A 17,099-nucleotide genomic window follows, 5' to 3' on the forward strand; every position below is an offset into this window, starting at 1 on the left:
ATGGAGCTGCCTGTCAGGAGACGCAGGATCATGGAATAGCAGGAATATTCATGGGGAAAAGACCCTCATGGAGTCCAACCATTCCTCAGCACTGCCAAGGCCACCACTAACCCACGTCCCCAAGTGCCACATCCACAGGGATCGTAAATCCCTGCAGGGATGGGGTCTGTGTGCAGGATGAGCGTCCCTGACAGGCTGTGCCAGTGCTGGACAATGATTTCCATGAGGAAATTGTCCTTAATATCCAACTAAACCTCCCCTGGCACAACCAGTGATGGAGCCTCTCCTTCCTCGTCCCTTTGCCCACTCTGTCGGGATCGTCCCCTCACTTTCACTCTGTCACCATTAAAGGTTTTGTGGTGTGACACAGTTTTAGGGTTCAGTTCGCAGTTTTTGGGTCAGGGACACGCTGTGACCCTCAAATTGTGGGGTGCAATGTCCAAAGCGGAAAACCTCCCACTCATCCTTGTCGTGGCACGGGGGACGGAGACTGGAGACCCCTGAGGGGGCCGGGACAGGTTTGGTGACACAGGTGGAGCACTGGGGTGACAAACAGTGCCTGGGGGTGACATTGGCCAAGGGGGGCAGACAGTGACATGGAGACAGTGTCCCAGGGTGACAGCGCAGTGCCCGGGGGGGACAGTGACATGGGGACAGTGCTGGGGGTGACAGTGCAGTGCCCGAGGGGGACAGACAGTGACCGGGGGATCAGACAGCGCCCGAGGGACAGTGCCCAGAGGTGACGGGCAGTGCCCGGGGGTGGCGGCGGTGTCCGGCAGGGACAGACAGTGCCGAGACACGTCACCCGCCCCCAGGTGCCACCAGCCCGGCCCGCCAAGGCCGCCCCCCCGCGCAGCTTTCGGCGGGCGCCGTGTCCGGCAGCCTCGGAGCCGCGCGGGCTGTGGTTGGCGCGCCCGCCCGCCCCCGGCCGGCGGCGGCGCAGGCGCGGTGCGCGCATTCCATGATGGCGGCGCGGGCGGACGGCGGGCGCTGAAGCGGCGGAGCCCGCGGGGCACACGGTCAGTGCTGGGGGGAGCGCACGGGCACCGCCGCCGCCCGCTCCCCGCGGCTCCTTCCCCGGGCTCCGCTGCTCCCCGCGGCGGTGCAGAGCGACGGTGCCCAGCCGGGGCGCGGTGGGCAGTGCCGGGAGCGGAGCCCCGCGGAGCGGAGGGCGGGAGGCGGCGCGGAGCCGGGCGGGGGCGGCCGGAGGGACAGGCGGGACCCCGGGGACGGGAAGGGTGTTCTGAGGCGGGGGACAGCCCTGCCTGTGGGACGCGTTCGGGGTGGACGTGGCGCAAGGGGCAGGTGGGGGCAGAATCCAGGGAGATCCGATGTCCCGGGACATGGGGTGGGATGGGGTGAGCGGGATGGGATGGGGTGTCTAGGATGGGATGGAATGGAATGGGGTGGGATGGGATGGGGTGCCCGGTGTGGGTTGGAGTGCCCGGGGTGCGGGGCAGGCAGGATTCAGGGTGTCCGGGACAGACGGCCGGGGTCTGTCCGGGTGCGCTGCCCTGCGGAGCGCGGGCATCCCCCCAGGAGACCCGGCGGGTTCGGGGACAGCGGTTCTGGGGAGCCGCTCCTAAAGGGACTCCCAGTGCTCGGGGGCCGGACCGTGCCGGGCCGAGCGGGGGCTGAGCCCGCCCGGATGGGGTTAATGCCAGCCCGCGCCGCGGGTCGCGCTTCCCCCTGCCCGCTCCCGCTCCGCTCCCCAGCGCTCGGAATCTCCATCTCCTTCTTTCCCTTTCCTCTCCTTGTCCTCCTGCTCCGCGGGGCAGGAGGGGCTGCGATGTGCAGTCGTCCCCCCCAGGTCCCCCCTGGCCGCCCCCCCGTGCTCCCTCCCCGGCAGCCGCTGCCTGCGAATGCCACGTAGCCTTGTAGTTGTTCCCCTTGGCTGCTCCGCAGCTCCGGTCCCAGACACCTCCCCCGCGTCCTCCTGGGCTCGGGGCAGGGGGAGGTCACTCCTGTCAGCCCCTGCCTGCCTGCTCACCATCTTTTGCCCTCCCCCTTCCCGCTGTGTCCCCCTCTCCGCCTTGGGGCAGCGGCAGTGGGGACCCCACTGGGGTCACTCTCGTGTTTGTGTGTCTCACAAAGGGCTGGGGACTTCAGCAGCGGGGACTCCCCTTCGGGGACAGTCCCCAGGGATTCTCTGCCCCCAGACTCAGCAGCCCCTCTGCCACCTCAAATCTGAAGTGTTTTGTGTGATAATCTCCAAAAACAGGGCAATAATGCATTGCTGGCAGGTGTATTTGCTCCCTTCAGCAGCTCGCCCAGCTGGTTTCTGAGTTTCATTTCTGTTCAAAACTTGGTTGGAATGATGGAAATTTTCTGTAATTAATAATTGAGGTGTCAGTTTCTGTCCATTCTGCTGCTACTTCGTCTTCTCTCTGTCCCGTGCTAGTTAATTTTTTTCACTTTGGCAGCCCTTCCTTGCTGTCCCTGCTGCCTGATTGGGAATATTGACACACAGATAAGTTCCCCAAGAGCTCGCTGCACGTATGTGATTCCTGATGTTTTCCTAATGTATTTATCTTTACAGCACTGCCTTCAATAGGGAAATACTGTCTCAGTCACAGATGGAAAGACTGAGGCACCGAAATATTTATGGCCCAAGGTCGCACAGGAAGTATGTGGTGAGGCAGGGAATTGAATCTAGATTTCCTGAGCCTCAGATTAGCATTTGAACCAGGGAAGCATCCTCTCTGTATTTTAAGCCAATAAATTGACCTTGGAGTTAAGATGCAGTGTAGAAGAAAGTACTTTGTGTTTGGTTCAGTATCTGTGTAAGTAAGCACAGCCTGAGTTGCTTCCCACACTCGCATTCCTTCCCTTGGTTTATGTAATTTGTGAAAGAGGATAAGGTGGTAAAATAGGAAAGATGTTGACTTTCTCAGGGCTCAGTGTGTGATCATGGGTGTTGAAAAGCAGCCAGCTATTACACTCTCCTCTCTCTTTGGGCTTTTTACCTTCCTGTTTCCAAATCTTGGAAAGTCTTGGAGCGCTGTTGTTGTCTGGGAATCTTTTGTTCTCAGCTGGGATCAAATAAATCTCGTTTTCTAGAGAGCTGAACTGATTCACTGGATCCCAGATCTCTGTTTGGGATCCTTCATGGGGCTGTGGATAAACAGGGCTGGGACTGATGGCTCACACAGCTCCTGGAGCAAGCTCTTACAAGTTATTCACTCAGCTGTAGCTCAGGATTGTTGCAGCAAGTTTTTGGAAAACTTGGCTTCAGCTGGAATGAAGCAGCACTTTGACAATGCAGTGGAATAATTTCAGCTCCTTGTGCACAAATACCACCTTGCCCTGCTCTTCTCTTGGGACAGCTGATTTCTGGTGGTGATTTGGTTGTTCATTTTCTTCAGTGGTTTTGAGGAATTGGATGTTAGAATGGTTTAAAACAATAACTCCTGGTGGATTCACCTTGAGAGAGAATAAAGATAACTTTGTCTACACAAATCCATTTCCTGCCACAAGCCTTGATCACAAGCTGCATCTCTCTTTGATGTTGCACTGACACCAAATCTGGATATAAATGTTCTGTATAACTCTTTTCCTGACCTTTTGGCTGTCATTTTTGGAGGTTGGCATTGGCATCCTGTTAACTGTGGGGCTTGTCCCACCCCTGCCAACAATTGTCATCTTTTATGGTTATTTTTAGGAAAGGTTTGGTGAGTCCTCAAAAAAACAAATATTTCATATGGAGTGTGCAGACAGGAAAAATTCCAGTATTCTGCTCCCGTTCTGCCTGGCCTTGGGTGAATTTCATGCAAATTAAAATTTATCTTTTAAGCTTGAAAGAGCAGCATTTTTATTTGGTGACTTGCTATTTCCACAATTGGGAAACTTGTCAGATTTAGAAGGAAATACATGACTGGGAAGACATTCTTATAATATTGTTCATCAAAGTCAAGAGCTGCTATGAAATATTGTAAGAATTCTTTCCCTGGTTCCATATTTTCTTAATTTCCTGTCATGATTTCATTGAATCAGAGAAGAATTTTAAAATTATCTCTGAAAGCAGATGAGAAAATTTCAATGTTAGTAATCCTGCAACAGGCAAGAGGCTTGAGGGAAAAAAATTACATTTCTCACTTCTAATTTTGGTCTGTCTGAAAGCATCAGGTCTGAACTCTCAGTATTTAAACCTGGGGTTGCTCAAGGCTGGGGGATGTGGAAGCAGGAACCTGTGCATTTTTTCACCTGTTTTTAGCACATTGTCATGAAGCTTCCCAAGGTCAAGATGGTTGGTTTTCAGCTGTTATCTTTGCTGCAAGCCAGACCTTCACTGAAAAGTTTTGGATTCCTGAGTGAGGAGCACACACTGAACTCTTTATTGCATTCTTGAAGAGCTTATTGTAAAAGCAGCGATAATTTATTCTTTCAGTGGTGCTAACACAATCCTGTCTGTGTATTGACCAGCACAGACAGACCACTGGCTCCCAGCCCTTGGGCCCTTTCAATCCTAATGTAAATCTCCCCTTGTTCCCAGGATCTTGATTGATGTGGAAAATGCCTCCCTTTGCCCAAGATTCACTCTGGGGCCTGATGCTTTATATTCAATATTTTTCCAGTGTCTCGTTTAAAGTAGCTCGGGAGGAACATTTGTTAGGTTGTGACTTCAGAAGCATCTTCAGGTGATGTCATCAGTGTGACCTGAAGACAGTGTCACCTTTCTGGTGACAATGGCAAGGGATTGCTGTGTGGGAGCTCCTCCAGGCAGCCTGAGGAGCCACCAGGACTCAGATTTTTTTGGAGCGTTCCTGTAAAACTGCAGAACACTCTGCACCTGCCTGGGCCTTATCTTTAGAGATTCAGCAGGAATTTCTCCATGGAAAGAGTGGTCAGGCATTGGCAGGGGATGTCCAGGGAGGTTTGGAGTTCCCATCCCTGGAGGTGCCCAGGGAAGGACAGGAGGTGGCACTCAGAGCTCTGGGCTGTGACAAGGTGGGGATGGGCACTGGTTGAAATTAATGATCTTGGAGACCTTTTCCAATCTTAATAGTTCTGTAAAGAACAATATTGGGGATTGACTGATCCCTGCAAAACATTCCTGTGTTTGGAGAGCCAAAAGAGGGCTCAGTGTGCAAATATTTTAGGAAGTGTTTTCATGCTGGATGCAGCTTGAGAAAGGTGATTTTTACATTACTAAATACAACATCTGAAGTAGTTTAATGACTCTTGGAGCTGTTCATTTCCTTCTGCTGGAGCATCTTTAGTGGAGCAGTTTCTAGAATAAAGCTGTGCTGCCCCATAACAGCAAACTGGGATTGTATTTCCAGCTTTATGTACAATTTATGTCTTTTTATTCCCCTTATCAGAGGGGAAATGTGTGCATGCCAATTTCAATTTGGGTATGTTTGGAACCTGATTTTTCTGGTTTTATTACCATGCAGAGCAGTAGAACAGGTATATAGTAGGTAACTAAATAAATCAGTTACATCCAAAGAACTCCCCAGTGGAGTCACCACTGCCTGCCCCTCCTGGCTCCTGCTCTTTCCATGGATCTCTGGTGTTCCCTGCAGCTTGTTTTTCTTTGGATTTCATGTTTGCCAGGGCACTAACATGAAAATGTGTTTTTTTTGCCTGCAGAAAGAAGCCTGAGGACAGCACACATTGCTCACTCTGCAGCAGGCACTGGAACTCTCACCAGGAGGAATTCCAAGTCAGGAGAGTGATAACGGTAATTACACAGAATTTAGGATTGTCCCAGAGTTTTATGAAGTGTTTATTTTCTGATTTAGTCTTAAGTTACACTTTAAATTGAAATTAATGTATATGACAGACCTCTCAACTTAGGACTCTTTTTTTTTTCTGGAAGAAAGTTTTGGACAACTTCTTATCAAATGGAAAAAATGAATTAGGGAAGGAGGAACTGATTGAGTTCTTGAGGTAAGAAGAGTTTCACCTTCCACAGGAACATTATTGATTTTGTAAGGTGGCAGCCTTATCTCTATTTTCACATTTCTTACTCTTTCTTCTCCCTTCACCCACTTAGCTGGAAGTTTTCTCTTGGAGAGAATTGCATAATTGGCTTTGGATAAAGAAAGTAAATTCTGTTTTTAGCCAAATGCATTTCCTGTGTAGAGAGCAGCTGGAGTGGGTGATAGCATTCTGGTAGTGCCTTGCTCAGATCCTTGGGTTTTAATTGGAGATCATGGAACTGAGTTCCTTCTCCTGGAACTGGTCAGGTCAGGGAACTGATCTGGAAAAGCAGAAGGGAATCTGTCAAAACCTTGAGGAGGAAAACATGATCAGCAGATGGATTTCATACAAGAGATAAAGAAAGAAGTGATAATCAAGCTGCATTCCCTGGATCTGTACAGGTGTTTTGGGAAGGAAAGCATTTAACCAGGTTAATTCCAGGTTTATAAATTCAGATGAAGTTTTTTCATCTGCTCTTTCATGCCCTTTATTAAATAACTTGAGCATTAATATCTCTTCCATGGGAATAATTTGCTTTCAGTTCTGCTGACTGAGGTATGAAAGTGCCCATTGGTGTCACTTGAGTTTGTCATTTCCAGTCAGGAGGGAAGGCAGTTTAGTGTTTGCATGGGAGGAGTTTTATGCTCCTGAAGGACTTGCAAGATGTTCATGTTGGTTTTAAGCAGATCCTGCTCGAAAAAGCTTTAATCTGGTTACCCAGGTGTGTATTTTTGTCCATTTCAGCGTGAGGGGTGAGAATGATTTAGAGGAACTATTCAGATTTGGAAGATATGTGAACAGCCTTTTGGTGTATTGTAAATTGTCATTTTGCTTTTTAATACCTGGATTTCTTAAAATATAAACTTGATAAAAACTTACATAAACTATCATCCTTAGATTCTTCAAAACTGATAATTTCTACTTAGGCAGTTCCATAAAAATGTGATTCAATCCCCAAACTTCCAGCAGGTTCATTGATTTACAAATCAATATTCAAAGCTCAGGTACAGAAAGGAATGATTTCAGTGTCACTGCCAGCCATCAGCTGAGCTGTGGCAGTGATTCTGTGCTGGTCCTGGCCAGTCACCCAGGCTGAGGGAAGTGTTCCTGCTCCAGCCTCATGGGGATGATCTCACACTTGCATTTTTCCTTTGCATTTTCCATGAACTAAAAAAATGCACATGGTCTGATGCCACGAGACTGCTCAGCTGTGGTAATTGCAGTCATTTATTGGTGTGTTTTAGCCCTGGGTTTAAGCATAACCTGTTCTAACCAGCCTAATTTGACCCAGTGCTCAGCTAAAGTGTTACAGCCCCAACCTCTGGTGTTGTGCAAGGAAAAGTCTGCAGCTGCTGTATCAAAATAATTCCTCCTTGCTCAGAGTTTGCTTAATCTGCTCCAGTTTGAAGAAATCCTTTGCTTTTGCTGGGGTTTTCTGCTTGGTTTTGAAGTCCTGGTTTAAGAGGGTTGTTAAATGAGAGAGGCCTGTTTGTGCTGCATCCAGCAGACCAGAGCTGGTGGAAAATCAGCCTTTGCTTCCTTGGAGCCTGCAGAAACCTGGGAGCAAACTCCTGTTTGTTCCCCCTGTGAAATGCTGATTTTCCTCCTGTTTTGTTGGATTAGGCAGCAGCTGACTGCTCTGAGCTGTCTCATGGTAGGGAGCCTCTCCTGGAAATGGCCTGGCTGCTCTTGGTTTTCATAGTCTGCATGATTGCCCTCCCTGAGCTGAGTTTAAAGTAAATAAATCAGTGGAGATGCAGAATTCAAGCATTTGGGAAGGAGTTTTTGGATCACCTCTGTCTCCTACCAGCAGTGTGTGTCTGCCATCCCATAATGCTCCCAAATTCATGGAGGTATCACCCTGCTCTGTTTTGGTGCTTTCCTGGTTCAACCCCAGGAGGTTTCATCCAGGTTTGGACACACATGGCCAGGACAAAGCAGAGCAGCCAAGCTCAGGGTGCTCTTAAATTCCCCAATTTCCTGGTCCTCACTGGCAGATTCTAAAAAAAGCTTTTAAAATACTTTAATATTTATTCCTTGCCATGAGCTGGGTGTTCCTGGCTGGAGGGAGGGACTGGGATGAACAAGGTGCTGTGGAATGATGTGTTCCTGTTGGAGGGAACGTGTCTGCACACACAGCAGCCATTCCTCTGGGTTGCTTCCAAACTTTTCCAGAGCTTTTCCCCTGGAATCTGGTAAATGGGCAGAACTTTTTTATTTTCAAGGAAAAAAAATTATCATCAGATGCCTTCAGTTTTACCTTCCACTTCAAGACAAACGTGTCCCAATGGAGAGCAGCTGTGCTCAGTTATGCAGCTCCTTCTCCTGGGTTTCAGAGCCATGGGAGAGGGTGCAGCTCCCTGTAGGAACTTGCAGTTCCCAGCTGGCAAACCTTGGCACACTTGGAAACTCTTTGTTTCATCTGCCCAGCTCTGTGGTACTTCCAGGTGGGAATTCCAGCTGCCTTTTTGCTGACCAGTTCAGGTCCAAGAGAGAATTCCAGGCACACACAAGGGCTTGTTCTCTGTCTTGTGCCTCTGGGCAGAAGTTTTTTTGGATTTCTTTTCCATGGACTGTGTTGTCTGTTGCTTCCATAGCTTCCAAGTGATTTAGAGAACCATTTGGATATAGAATTTCCATAGTGTGTAAATAAACTGGTTTGCTTCAAGGCTTAAAAAAAAAACAGAATAATGTTTTAAATTCATAGTTTTACACTTGGAAAATCATATTTAAAACAAGCCCATTATAAAATTGCATTTAATAAAGGCTTTTTCTAAGCTTGAATTTTTTTGCTTTGTATAGCATTAAGATGTTAAAATGAGCACCTTGGCTTATTCTAGAAAGTGTCACCTTCCTAACAGGTGGAAAGAAAGATATTTTATATTTAATTCTTTTTATTTTCTCTCTCTCTCTCTTTTTTTTTTTTTTTTGTAACAACATTTTTGCAGTTAGAAAATTCCTAATCCCTTTATTTTTTTAAGCTGAAATAAGAATGAAGCACCTTAATGGCTCAGTCCTTTGAGGTGCTCAGTTTTCTGAACATTTGTAGAAGCAGGATTGGGATTAGGACAGGAATGGGACCTTTCAGGAACTCCTGGATTTCGGTTTATGGGACTGGTCACTTAGGAAGCAGCACACAAGTGCTTAGGATTCAACTCTGCTTCTCTGGCAATAACAGAAAAGCCATAAAAGAACTAAAACAGCAAAGGAAAATATTTATCTAAAAGTCATGTCATGTTTGCATTCTAGAAACTGTTATTGCCAATTTTACAGGCCTCCTAAATGAATAATTCTGAAGGCAAGCACGGCCTTAACGTGAGCATAATATTAAAAACCAGCTCAAATCAAATGAATGCACTCTGGGCACTGGCAGAGCTTTTCTGCCCAGCTCTTCCCAGTGGAGTTTCTTTTGGGAAGAGCAGCAGGGAGCCTGGAAAAGCGTGGGTGTAAGCCTGGAGGGTGGGCACAGGAATCCTGAGGGATGGAGTTTCAGGCTGGAAAACAATCCTGGAGGGCAGGGGACAATTGTGTGATGGCTTTCCTGGCACGCTCCCCCAGCAACCCGATCCAGAGCCGGGGTGAGCCGGGGTGAAAATCGATCACATCCCTGGGGCAGAGCTCCCGTGGCCCGGGTGGGTTGGAGCTGCTGGTTCTGGGTGATTTTAGGGGTTTTGGTGTCTGGGAAATGAGGGATTCCATCCCAATCTTAGCCCTCCTCCAGGGAGAATTTTAGGAGAGTTGAGGTCTCTGGCCTGAGAGATGAGCGTTAATAGTAAATTAAAAATCCTCCTGTAATCCAAGCAAACGCTTGGAGCAGAGCGTGGGAGCCTTGTCCTGGTGTCTGGAGCTGAGCTGGAATTTTGGTGAGGTCAAATATGGGGTCTCTGACTCCATATTAAAGTATTTTCCTATTATATTAAAAATCTCTCTCCAGAAAGATCTCACACTGACTTTAAATGGGAGGAACACTGCACACAGGCATGGATTAGCTTTATTCCACTGTCCAGAGGAGAAACCAAACAGATTTCATAAACAGTGAAAAACAAGTTTATAACCCCAGACAGAAGCTGTCCCAAAGGCTGGATTTTCATTACAGTAAGTGCTGGATTTAAGATGAGAAAGTTTCTATTCCAAGAAGCTTTCCTGGGGTCACAGACCTCACCTGGGTCAAAGCCACCGCTGGATCAGGCTCTGAATAGTCAAAATACTTGAGCCCATTTCTTGGGTAAGTCATGAAGGACATTTTCAGGTAAGTTCTAACTATTTAGAATATTTGAGCCCATTTCTTGGGTAAATCATGAGGAACATTTTCAGGCTCAAGGCTGTGTTGCCCTCCTGGCTGGAAGCCAAACTTCCCACAAGATGCTGTGGCCTAATTCCCTTGGGGGCCGTTAGAAATGATTTCCAGGATTTTAATCAAAACATGGATTTAGTGGGGAACAGATGACTTATGGAGCAGGGGTGGTCCCTGCAGAGCTCAGGTTGTAACTGAGCTTCTGTTAAATCTCTCCTTGCCTTAATCTTGCTCAAAGTAACCCCGGTTCATCCAGCAGCTCTCACGTGTGGTCCTGGGGCACAAACTATTTTAGGAGTGGGATGGTACCTTCAACACCTTGTTAATTCTGTTTATTGGAAAAATTTGGGTGGGAGAGGGCAGCTTGGGTCTTATTTCCCCAGTTTTTTCTGCTTTAGAAATGCATGGGGCATATCTGGGTTTTTAAGGAATCGTAATTAAGGTTGGATCTTTTTGACAAGGTTATTCCTTAGCCTGAGGTTGGGGATGGCTTTGGGATGGCTCTGTGGTTGTTCTTTTTAACAGCCTTTGGAGATGTGTGATGGAGAATTGAACTGACAGAGTGGAGTGTAAAATACTCAGAGCTTCAGTTTGCAGATGTGGATTTTAAGGCATGGCAGTAACAAATAATACTCTTTATCAGAGAACATGGGGTTTTCCCCCTGCTCAGAGAAAATATAGTTGCTATACTTTTATGTATTATATAATATTTATAATACTAATTAGTGATTCTGTCAGTATAAAAAGGTGTAAGTAATGCTTTAACTCTTTTTACAATACTGCTTTTAGTCAAGAGCAATATTAGTATAGTTTACTTCCTGCAATAAGTGAAAATTTAGGATCAGGCTGGCAGGTTGCATAAGGCACTGAACCTGCAAATCAGGAAGTCTCTGCTGAATTTCAGGCTCTCCTTCCTGGACACATTGTTCTTTCTAACTCAGGCATGCTGTATTAAAAAAAAAAAAATAAAGTCTCTATTTAAGTAATAAGTTCCTTGGAATAGGAACTTTCTCATCTTAAATCCAGCACTTACTGTAATGAAAATCCAGCCTTTGGGACAGCTTCTGTCTGGGGTTATAAACTTGTTTTTCACTGTTTATATGAAATCTGTTTGGTTTCTCCTCTGGACAGTGGAATAAAGCTGATCCATGCCTGTGTGCAGTGTTCCTCCCATTTAAAGTCAGTGCGAGATCTTTCTGGAGAGAGATTTTTAATATAATAGGAAATGTGAGACAACAGGAACTGTGAAACTCACTAAATCTGTAATACTGCTACACATTTGCACAATAGATAATCTCACAATAAATAACATGACTAAAGGACAAATCCCAGTGAATTTTTTTTTCAGTTTATTAAATTTTTCTTATTTCTTTTATATTACCATTAAGAAATGCACAACCTTTTTGTTCTTCTATGTCCTGCAGTAAATACTGGCAAATTCATTGTCAGTGCCTAAAGAGAAACATGTCTGTAAATTGTAGATTGTAAATTAGTGGTGACTGCTCCAAAAACTCTTGATAAAACAGGAGTGATGTGTTTGTCCAGGAAGATTCTTCTGGCCAGAACCTTTCTTCCAGATATTGCTGTGACAGTTTTGCAGTTGCTTCTCCTGTGTCATTGAAGTGGAAGTGACAGAGCTGATGGTGCCTCCTCCTGAGCTGCACGTTGGAAATGGCTGAAGGAGGCTCAGGAATGCTGGGAGCTCTTCCCAGGGGTTTACAAATCATTTATGGAGGCATTATGGTTGGAAAAGACCTCTAAGGTCCCCAGCTCCAACCACTGGTCTGTAACTGCCCCCATGCCTTGGAATTCCTCTTATTCCACTTGGGATCCAAGCCATGGGAGACATTTGGGTTGGACACAAGGGCATGGGGTGGACTCAGTGATCTTTAAGGTCTCTCCCAACCTGGTCATTCTGGGAATTCTGTGATTTTTAACATTTCCAACTGTCTGCTGTGAATCCCTGATGTTTTCCAGACTTGGGGTGGGATGATCCCATATCAGCCAGCTCTCAGGAGCAGCAGGGAGCTGCAGAGCCTTTTCCATGGAATCTGAGCTGGAATCAATGAGCACTGAGTGCTCCTTGGGAGCTGGCTGGGCTCCAGGGGCTCTGCTGGCTGGAACTGGGGGGAGGCTGATGCTGGAGCCTTGCAGAGCTCAGCTGGAATTTGGGCTGGAGCAAAGGGAGGCTGATGCTGGAGCCTTGCAGAGCTCAGCTGGAATTTGGGCTGGAGCAAAGGAGGCTGATGCTGGAGCCTTGCAGAGCTCAGCTGGAATTTGGGCTGGACTCAAGGGAGGCTGATGCTGGAGCCTTGCAGAGCTCAGCTGGAATTTGGGCTGGAGCAAAGGAGGCTGATGCTGGAGCCTTGCAGAGCTCAGCTGGAATTTGGGCTGGAGCAAAGGAGGCTGATGCTGGAGCCTTGCAGAGCTCAGCTGGAATTTGGGCTGGAGCAAAGGGAGGCTGATGCTGGAGCCTTGCAGAGCTCAGCTGGAATTTGGGCTGGAGCAAAGGAGGCTGATGCTGGAGCCTTGCAGAGCTCAGCTGGAATTTGGGCTGGACTCAAGGGAGGCTGATGCTGGAGCCTTGCAGAGCTCAGCTGGAATTTTTGCTGCAGCAGGAAGTGAGGTCAGGCCCAGCTCTGTGGACAGGAATTGTTTGCTGAAAGGGCAGTCCTGGAGGTTTTCTGTTTTTCTTAGAAGCTTTTGTAGGAGTGTCTCTGGAAAATGTTGCCTTCTTTTGAATATGGGAACAGGACCATGTTACATGAGATTGTTGAATTAGTCCAGAACACATCTCAGGGCCCATTTTTACAATATGGATTTGGTTTATTTATTTTAAAATACGTTAAATATGTTCTATTGTGAAAAATTACTGTATTTCAGTTTTTTAGATAATCCTTGAAAACAAAATAATAAGTGAATAATCTCTGAAAACAAAAGCTATTTAACTTGACTAACTCATGCTATTTAACTTAGAAATGTGTTACCCACTATCACTTCTTCCAGCTTCAGGTTTGTTGCTGAGATGATTAATGCAAATTTTTTTTTTTTTTTTTTGTGGCTCTCTGGGCTGAATTCATCCCTCAGCTCAACCCAGGTTTGGGAGTGACCTTTAGCTGATGTGTAATAGAAACCACTGCAAAAAAAGTGAATCAGGCCAGAAGTGCCCTTGCAAAATGTAACCTTTCTAAAATGTAATCTGTTGAATTCCATACTGAGGCAAAAATCTTCAGGACAGGGTGACAAAGCTTTAGGCCTGGAACCACTGACAGACTCTACAAGTTCTGCTATTGATTCATATTTAATGAGTCACTAAACTTCAGTTTATTCCTATAAATTACAAAATTTGCCTGGTCTTTAATGCTTCCAGATGGGATTTTTCTTGCTTATTTTTAGTCTAGAATGTAAGATTTAGTGTATTAGCTCATCTTTAATGTCAGTGCAGCCTGTGAATTCCCAGGACTGTACTTTTTTCCTTTTCCTTTTTTTTTTTTCCTGACCACTTGAATAGTTCCTGGGGATGATAAATCCCTCACTGCCAAGAGCTGACCACAGCAAAAGCAGTTTGAGCTGCTCTTCCTGAGATTTGCTGGAATAAAGTGGCTTTTGGGAGCCAGCAGCTCTTTGATGCAGATCTCCTTGTGGGTGGGTCCATGGACAACCCCCCCAGCTGCATTTGCCTCTCCAACCTGACTTGGTTTGGGGTAAGTCCAAGGGTTTAGAGGAGGCCTGGAACCACTGACAGACTTTTAGGGATGATGTGAAACTTGGGAACTCGGAAGAGTTGGTGGAGGAGAGGCTGGAGCTGCCCTGGCCCCAGAACCCCCTGATTCCAGGTCTCCTTTCCAGCATGGCAGGAGGAACAGGGGAATTCTGCCCTGCTCAGGTGAGACCCCACCTGCAGAGCTGCCTCCAGCACAGGAAGGAGCTGGAGCTGCTGCAGAACGTCCAGAGGAGCCCATGGAGCTGCTCCAAGGGCTGGAGCCCCTCTGGAGCCAGGCTGGGAGAGCTGGGGGTGCTCACCTGGAGAGGAGAAGGCTCCAAGGTGACCCCAGAGCCTCTTCCAGGGCCTAAAAGGGATCCAGGAGAGCTGGAGAGGGAATGGGGACAAGGGATGGAGAGACAGGACACAGGGAATGGCTCCCAGTGCCAGAGGGCAGGGCTGGATGGGATACTGGGAAGGGATTCCTGGCTGTGAGGGTGGGCAGGCCCTGGCACAGGGTGCCCAGAGAAGCTGTGACTGCCCCTGGATCCCTGGAAGTGCCCAAGGCCAGGCTGGATGGGGCTTGGAGCAGCCTGGGGATAGGGGAAGGTGTCCCTGCCCCTGTCCACTGACACCTTCCCCTGTCCCAGAGTGCTCCAAGCCCTGTCCAGCCTGGCCTTGGACACTTCCAGGGATCCAGGGGTGGCACTGGATGGGCTTTAAGGTCCCTTTTAACCCAAACCATGCTGGATTCTGTGATGCCTGAGTGTGAGGGTGTGGATGGAGGTAGCTCTGGGATCCTGCAGTCTCCTCTGTGCCCCTCTGCTGGTTGTCCTCCACCTTTCCCTGGGGAGCAGCCTTGCCCTGCAGGGAGAGCAGGACTGGATTCCCTGCTCCAGGCCAGCCGTGGGAGGGTGTTGGGAAATGGCTTTTCAAGATAGAGCTCTGTCTTTGTTTTGTTTTGCAGGAAATTGTGCTGAGTATGTAATAACTTTTCAGGAATTCTCTTTTTATTTACCCAAATACCACCTACTTCCTTGAGTGGGATGGAGGCTTTGGGGAGGTGAATCCATGGATTTATTTCCCTGGAAAAGTTTTACCTGTTGAAGTGGGGAGGGGTTGAGTCCCACATTCATTGACTGTGTTCCCTTGGAGGGCAGGGTGGTTTTGTTGCTCTTATCAGTGTTTTCAGGGAATGAAGCAGTGCTCAAAACCCAAAATAACTTGGTTTTTTCCAGTTTGTCAGGATGTTCCTCTTTGTCCTCAGAATTCTGCTACTTGCAGCCACCCCAGCCCAGCTGCACAGGGAAATGTCAATGTTCTGAGCCAGGTGAAACTGCCCCAAAACCTCTTCAGATGGGCTTGTTCCTGTCAATACTTCTGTTTTCTCTGACCATATGACCATTGCTACTAAGACACAAAATTGGCTGGTTTTGGAGTTTATCATTAACAGTTTAAAAGCAATTATTTCCTGCTACTCCAAATATTAAATTCTTCCTCAGAGAAATGAAGTTACAGCACTAAGCAAGCAGAAAGTGTTTGGAGGTGTCTATGTAAATTAAATCCTCCCTGTGTCATTAGGCAGGAGATGAAGGGTTCTAAAAACCACAGGGATGTTGGGGTTCTGCTCTGTAATTTGTCCTAAAGAGAGAATTAAATTCAGCCAAGGCAGGGGAAGAGCAGAGAAGCTCTGAACCTTTATTTAAAGTTGCAGAGATGAGCACAGAAACTCTGAACCTTTATTTAAAGTTGCAGGTGCCTTTGGGTCCTGTTTCAGAACATGTTTTTCTGCAGCTGTTAATTTGGGGGAGTTGAATTTGAATGCAGAAGGAGTTGCCCTTTGGTAAAGGGTTTTCCCCTTTATTTTATCTACTAATTTCTGTTTTCTTTGAGATTGAAGAAATTCATATGCATACATAAAATAAAGAATTTCCATTTTGTGTACAGTGAATTCCTGTTATGGCTCTTAAGGCTTAGATCCAACCTCAAAAAATGGGAGAGGTGTAGAGGAAGAAACCTTTGCCTGAATTTTACGGTTCCAGGCAGGGGTTTTTAAGTGGAATAGTTAAAATTTGCATCCTTGGCAGAGGCAATTCCAAACCTGACAAAAAGGAGTTTATTTTATTCAGGAAATAAATACCATGCTCAGGCAATTCAGTGTATTTATTAAGTGTATTTAGACCAGAGCTGATGCAAATTTGATCTTTGAGATCCTGTCCAGCCCTTGCACCTTGCAGTGATGTTTGGCTTCCTAAAGCTGTTACTGGAGCAGCCCTGGAGAAGAATTTCCTTGTGAAAGGAGCTGGGTTCTGGGAAGTCTTGAGGAGTTTGTTGTGCTGCATTTTGTGGCTGTGTGATTGCATCTCTGATTTGGAGATGCTTTTGCAAAGGAGGAATGGGGGTTTTATCAGTGGATTCCACCACCTCCTTTGCCTTATCTTGATAACACAGGAAAAACCTTTGTAATCTCAGCTTGCTTACAGATTTTTCTGTACAAAATCAGTTAAAGCCAGAAGAAATTATGTTAATTATATTGTATGTCTCCTACTGTTGCTAATCTGCTAGAAATACAGTCCCACAGGTACAGAATTAACCAGTTTTTGTCTTTTTTCTTCTGCAAAAATTGCACTTTCCTTGCTGCTTGTGGAGAACTGAAGAAAGATTTGACACTTTGAAGCAGCCTGACTTGGTTCATACACAGATTTAGGGAGGTGTTTTGTGGTTTGCTTTTTATTTTTAAGGAATTGGACCCTCATAACCACATTTTGCCTTCTGGTTTATGGGAGGTAATGGGAAAGGAGCAGGAAGTGTCAGCATTTCCTGTATCCTGTTATCTTGTGCTTTTTATGGATGCTGGATTAACTATACACTGAAAATTCCCTACCATTGGGAGCTTGCAGCTTGATTTGCTCTAATTACTATAATTAGTTTGTATCATGTGTATTTTGACTTACTCTAATTACAGATTATTCCCTGGAAGCTCACAACTCTGCAGCACTTGTCCATTCACATTTCCCCGTGGCTGTCAGTCAAAAATTTTGGGACAAAGCAGGATTTTGTGTTGTCTCAAGCTTTGCTTTCACCCTGGCAGATTTTGTATTGGAGAAATTGCATGGTTTAGGGGTTTTTTGATCATCACTAAAATGTCAATGTGGTGTGTGCATTATGTAGCCTAAA

General features: G+C 46.6%; 1 protein-coding gene across 1 annotated transcript in view; it reads left to right on the top strand.

Annotated features, from left to right (window-relative positions):
- The first annotated feature begins 942 nt into the window (after positions 1-942).
- The window catches only part of LOC139597185 (fibronectin type-III domain-containing protein 3a-like), a 39,359-nt gene continuing 23,202 nt past the window's right edge, over positions 943-17,099 (top strand). Inside the window, 2 exon segments of the mRNA XM_071442215.1 lie at positions 943-1,019; positions 5,593-5,683. The gene's annotated coding sequence lies outside the window, so the exon portion shown is untranslated.

This window comes from Agelaius tricolor, unplaced genomic scaffold (assembly GCF_023055355.1).
Source record: "Agelaius tricolor isolate 1412-34295 unplaced genomic scaffold, bAgeTri1.0.p SCAF_17, whole genome shotgun sequence".
NCBI classification, from domain to species: domain Eukaryota; kingdom Metazoa; phylum Chordata; class Aves; order Passeriformes; family Icteridae; genus Agelaius; species Agelaius tricolor.